General features: G+C 35.5%; 1 long non-coding RNA gene across 1 annotated transcript; it reads left to right on the forward strand.

The window, feature by feature from the left end:
• Positions 1–5,348: 5,348 nt before the first annotated feature.
• LOC311078133 lies at positions 5,349–6,045 on the forward strand. Its single transcript, XR_014605066.1, has 4 exons — positions 5,349–5,474; positions 5,577–5,635; positions 5,722–5,820; positions 6,007–6,045. It is a non-coding gene; the product is annotated as an uncharacterized lncRNA (long non-coding RNA).
• Positions 6,046–6,392: the final 347 nt, after the last annotated feature.

Genomic DNA, 6,392 nt, shown 5'->3' on the forward strand with positions numbered 1-6,392 from the left:
TTAACGGATTAGTAAGTCATAGCGTTCAGTCGAATGTGGTAGTTCACTATTAGCTAATCAGTAACTACTATTTTTCATACCTCACTGAAGACTACTAAGAACTACTATATACAGGTTCATAATTAATATTAATAATGCATAATATATAATAAGGTAATGGTAACTCATTAGTAATTAATCAAGTGTTACTACATCCTTCTAAAGGAACTACTAATAATTTGGATCAGTATTCTAAAGTGAAAAACATGATAAATACCTAATATTGACTGAAGTCATTGTTAGCTTTTAAGGCTTTTGTAAGGTTTTTGATAGTAATGACTCAAGTGTTACTACATCTTTCTAAAGGAACTACTAATTATTTGGATCAGTATTCTAAAGTGAAGATCATGGGAACACACTAGTAATGACTAAAGTGTTACCAAATCCATTGGAAGCAATTACTATTCAAAAGCTTACAAAAATCTCAAAAGCTTACAATGACTTCAGTCAATATTAGGTAGTTATCATGTTTTTCACTTTAGAATACTGATCCAAATAATTAGTAGTTCCTTTAGAATGATGTAGTAATACTTGAGTCATTACTAGTGGGTTACCATTACCTTTTATTATAAATTATGCATTATTCATGTTAATTATGAACCTGTAGATAGTAGTTCTCTGGGAGGTATGAAAAAAATAGTAGTTATTGATTAGCTAATAATGAACTACTACATTCATCTGAGCGCTATTACTTACTAATTTGTTAATCAGAGTTTCTTGTTAGTTAATAGTAGTTACTAGAATGTTAATAATGCGTTACTTGTTTGTTCCTGTGCAATTATTCACTAATGAAGGAACAGTATTCTAAAGTGTTACCCAAAGTTCTGTCATGAAACTCTAGATAGTGCAGGCTGATAGGTCCTTAACTCTATTTGGTAGCAATCACATCATTATCTTTATAGCGCAGCTGATTGGTTGCTATGGCATCAGCAGCCAATTAGCTTGCTGCTCAACATTCAAATACGTGGCATTGTTTGCTGTTAGCGATCTGCAGCACGCTTTCAGAAACCCTGCACCTTCCCAGGCTCCACCTGTATAGATCTGCTATGGGGGTTATGTTATATGTGAAGCAGCAGCATGTCTGTGGATGTATTGGCAGTAGTAAGTCTCAGAAATAGTCAACAGCAGCATAGCAGATCTATTCCGCCAAGACCAAATACATTAACATTGCCATATTCATTATGCTAATCTCTCAGAGATTTAAAATTATTAAAATAAAATTATTACTAAAACTTAAAAAAAAAAAAAGACAAAACTAATTTAAAAAATAACTAAAATTACTAAAACTTAACTAAAATTGTAATACTTAAAATAAAATAAAAATAAAAACTAAAATAAGTTTTAAGCATTTTATTCACACAAAAAATATCAAGGTTAATGAAGGTTATGCTGTATAAGGACTATTGGTGCTGGAAGATCTCTCCTTTCATTATCTGTTTACATGCACATGAATATTTTGCATACTTTGAGTTTGGTCATATTCTGATTATGTACGAATATATATCATGTAAACATGTTAAACCAATTTAAGCCAATAAATTACTATGTATAAAAACATGCTTGATTATTGTGTTTTTGCTGTACATTATAGCACTAGCAACACCAAGGTCATGGGTTTTGATTGCCAGGGAACACACATGCCAGCAACAATGGACACTGGATGAAAATGTCTTCCAAATGCAATGTAATCCAAATGCACTAGAAATCTAAATAAGACATCTGGCATATGCCTGTATAATGGGAATGAAAATGGTTTCAAAAGAAGCCAAAGCAACAACCTTTATGTGTCAAGAAGCACTCAAAGACTGAATGCTGGTCTGAAGCAGCATATTGTGAATTTGAGTGAAAGCATCTTCAGAATTATTAAAAATGCAAGAAAAAAAATGCAAAAGAGAGAGAGAATAAATAACATGCATAACATAATTTATATGAAATATGCTGATTACTATGTGTATAGGAAAATGCCAAGAAATGTGAAGCATGCAATCCTCTTTTTAAATCCAAAATGTGGACCTCAAACTGAAAACTATATGAGCATGAGTATATGCATTGGAATATGTGTTTGTTGTCATTACAGTCTTCGGCCTGGCATCTGGTGTGTAGGTGGTGTTAAGACATTGAAAGACCTTGAAAAGGACAGTCCCATCACTAAAGTTTGGAGTCGATGTTGTGATGTTGGCAGGTGAGACCAGCAGCTATAGCGACTTGGATGGAAAGATATGTTCATTAGGTCATACGGTGTGATGAAATATTTTATAACAAAAAAATATAAATATATAAAAATATAATATAACAAAAATATCTTACCCTGGTTCAACATTGCCAGCAGAGGATATTTCCAGTGGGCAAGTCAAGCTATGTGATTAGATGAAGAAGAAATGGTGATGATGATTGATGTGGGTTTCCCAAAGGGACATCCAAGCCAGACATAATAAATACGGACATGCTGGGTATGTGCTGCCTACGTGAGATTGCAAGTGTATGCGTGGAAAGACAGGCTGTCGGGATGCTGATGGGCAGGCGGGTGTCAGTGTTTGGTTTTGAAGCATTTAATGAGCTGCGCTGCTTGAGCGCAAGTGATTAATGACGTGATGTTCCTGAAGCCGAATTGGCGAATGGTACGTTGCCGAAGAGGTGAAACAGCTGTCCGATTGAGTGTGACATATGAGTTGGCTCTGCAGCATTTAATGAAGGACAGGACGCCAATTGAGCAATCGAGCAGTCGCTTTATAATCATTCATTATCCTTATGATTATTGCCAATTTTCACATCCAGGAACCATCCAACAGAGTGGCTGCAATAATGGTGCTTCTCAAGTGGGCTGAATGGGAAGTAACCAATGAGAACTCCTACAGCTTCTCTGTACTCCTGGCAGCAAAGGAACAGCAGTCTTTTTTGTCTTTTAACACAAGCAAGTGTTAAAAATGGTGTAAGTGAGTGCAAAGCACCGTCAGGGGTCTAAAACAGCAACCAGGTCACCAGCTTTGGCAGTTGCAGTAAATGGCTGCACATGTTCCAACAATTTTGGATGCGGACTGAGGCTGTCAAGGTCCAAATAGCGTAAAAAGTACCCTAAAAGTCGACTCGAATTTAGGACAGACTAAAGAGATAGTTCACTCAAAAACAAAAGTTAGGGAAAATGTACATCCAGCTGGATGCTATCACAAAATAGAAGCTTATTTTTTGTGATAACAACCAAATAGATGCATAAATAAATAATTAGATTTGAGCTGAAATATTTCTTCTAAAGCCATATGATAGCATTGTGTAAGCAACAGACCAGAATTGAAACACCTATGGCACAGGCTGGAGGAGAATAGCATTAAATGTCCTTAGTTCTCATAGTCAAACAATAAGACATCAAAGCTGTGCCATAGGCACTATGTTTCAAAGAAGAGCCACAGCAGAGATGAAGATTATCAGCAAATAATGGTCTGTTCATCACACAAAGCTTCCATATGGCTTCAGAAGACTTGGAATATAGTGTACGGATGAAAAGCACTACTTTTATTATACTTTTTTGGAGTTGATGCACAAATACATTTTATGGCAAAAATACCACAGCACATGAGTTTAGAATGGCATGAGCGTGAGTAAATGATGACCAAATGTAAATATTTGGGTAATTATCCTGTTAAAGGGTTAGTTCACCCAAAAATGAAAATTCTGTCAGTAATTACTCACCCTAATGTTGTTCCAACCCCGTAAGACCTTCGTTCATCTTCGGAACACAAATTAAGATATTTTTGATTAAATCTGAGAGCTGGATCACTTCTCCATAGGCTTCTAAGACATTATAACTTGCTGGCCCAGAAAATGTGTTAAAGACATCGTTAATATAGTCCAAGTGACTACAGTGGCTCAATCTTAAGTTTATAAAGCGACGAGAATACTTTTTGTGCGCAAAAAAACAACAAAAAAAACAACTTTATTCCACTATTCATTTCCTTCTCTCTGGGCCTCGAGTGAGTTCATGTAGTATAACTGCGCAGCGCATCTGTGTTGGAACATCATGAGGGTGAGTAATTACTGACAGAATTTTCATTTTTGGGTGAACTAACCCTTTAAAGGGAAAATTGTGTCATAATTCATGTTGTTCCAAATCTGTTTGAGATTCTTTCTTCTGTTGAATACAAAAGAAGATATTTTGAAGAATGTTGGTAACGAGATAGTTGACTGTAACCATTTGACCCAAAGTCATCATTTACTCACCGTCATGTCTCAGTGTTGTTTTTGACCCAATTGACTTTCATTGTACAGTTGAAATATTCTTCAAAATATCTTTGTATTCCACTGAATAAAAAAATTAAATGGATTTAGAATGATGTAAGGGTGAGTAAATTACACTCTTAGAATGTGTAGAAAAATTACACAAATTATGTGTAACACTCTAATTTACACATTTTGTGTCAATATTAACTAAAACTGTGTATAAAAAAATAATATATTTTACACATATCCATGTGTAGTTTAAAGTTTACACAACTTGGGTATTTACTCAAAGCATTTAACACAATATGAGTAGACTGATGTGCTTACACACTTTAATGTGTTATTTTTTATAACACGACCGTTATTTAAATTAGCTAGTCGAACTGAACCAACCAATAAGGTGACTTTTGAGTGAACATAATCCAGCTCCAGTCAGTTCAGTAACGTTAGTAGATAAAAGTCTGTTAACGACAGCAACTATTTTGTTTTTACTATATTGTTGAAAATAAAACATGTATACCTTATCACTTCGTTATCTACCCCTCGCGTCAAAACTGTTCGTGAAAACCACCTCTTTACCAGGGAGGAGATGATTCACGCCGAATCACGCCGGTGATGCTCAAGGTTCTTGAGGTAACGTTAAGCTCGCTGTACTTGAATTATATTTTTTTTACTCATGTTCATTTACAAAAACAATATTTCCTGCTACTGTTATTTTAATACTGGTTTAAAAGCTAGGTTACGACGAGATTTTGCGGGCAAAAAACTCGACTATTGTCAATAGTGTAACGTTAAAGTTAGCTGAAGCACGGCTAACTTAAACCAAGCAGCTTTATGTTGATCAATGCTGCAAATTTGCGTGGAAACCCCGATTCAAAATCGGCATAATTTTTTTCCACTTTCACACGAAATTCCAGATAATGAAGAGACCTTTATTAATAAATGGATTTTACACGCAAAATTTCGCCAAGCAATGGTAAACGTGACCGCACCTAGATTGTAACTTAGTGCTACTCGACTTACAATACAGCCAGCCACTTGAGCCAGTGATGTGCAGGCTAGGTAACTGTTAGCATACAATAACTTACATGTGCTAACTTTATATCAAATAAGTGACCTTTGCATTATGTCTAATATTTATTACACAGCAAATGAACCAATCAGAAGATGGACCATTTTCCACCGACCACCGTGTTCAGTCTCACCAGATTTAATTTATTCAGGTAAGCATTGCAGTAAAACTCACTAAATCATTAATTCATATCAAATCAAGCATTCTAAACAACTTAAGTTTTTATTTTTGCATTCTTTTGATCTATTTTTAGGCCAAGGAGTCCGACCTGACCAGGAAGGTGCCTAATAAGCATAGCCTATCAGCGCACAGGTAGGTTAACTACTGAGGGAAAGAAAAAGATCATCACATGAGGATTTCTTGCATCATGTATCTTACTGTGTATTTGTCTCAAACAGCTGTCCCTTCACTGCAAACAAGTTGAAATTGGCTAGCCTAAATCCCTGATTGCAGTTAAGCCTACGAATCTCAGCATTTTTGGAGAGAATTAAGGAAATGTAAGTATTAAAATTTAATCTGGCATAATTTAGTTTACAGTTCAACAGAAATGTTTGAATGTGCTGACAAAAGGGTGTTACTTACAAATATATATATTCTGAATTATAGTATGATGGAGATTAAAAACAATTTGATGCTTGTGTAATTTTCTCCTCTCTCTCTCTCCCTATTATATTTTTATATAGTGTTGGAACTGCGATCTTCTCTGAAGAAGAACTGAGCACATTGCATCCAGGAAACGGGACTGATGCATATGTCACACTTTTCTGGAAACACTTCAGGAGTTTCAAAGTCGCGATCTGATTGGTTGAATTCTACAGGATGTTCGGGAGATGTGAGTGTCGTGTTCTTTATCGGTTCGCCTGGAAACAAATGCCGTGACACCAAAACCTCTTGTGGAAGAAGAATGCTATTGTGCTTACAACTGTGACAATGAGCGCTTACCAGGGTCAACTAAACGCTGGATTTTCAAAAGTATTTGAAGTTCGCGGCTCCATTGTTGCCGTAAAATTGCTTAACGTTCTTGAATGAATAATTTATTAGATGCAGCCAGTCTGTTATTGTAGGGACA

The sequence above is a fragment of the Abramis brama genome (genome assembly GCF_963993115.1).
Source record: "Abramis brama genome assembly, chromosome: 2".
NCBI classification, from domain to species: Eukaryota; Metazoa; Chordata; class Actinopteri; order Cypriniformes; family Leuciscidae; genus Abramis; species Abramis brama.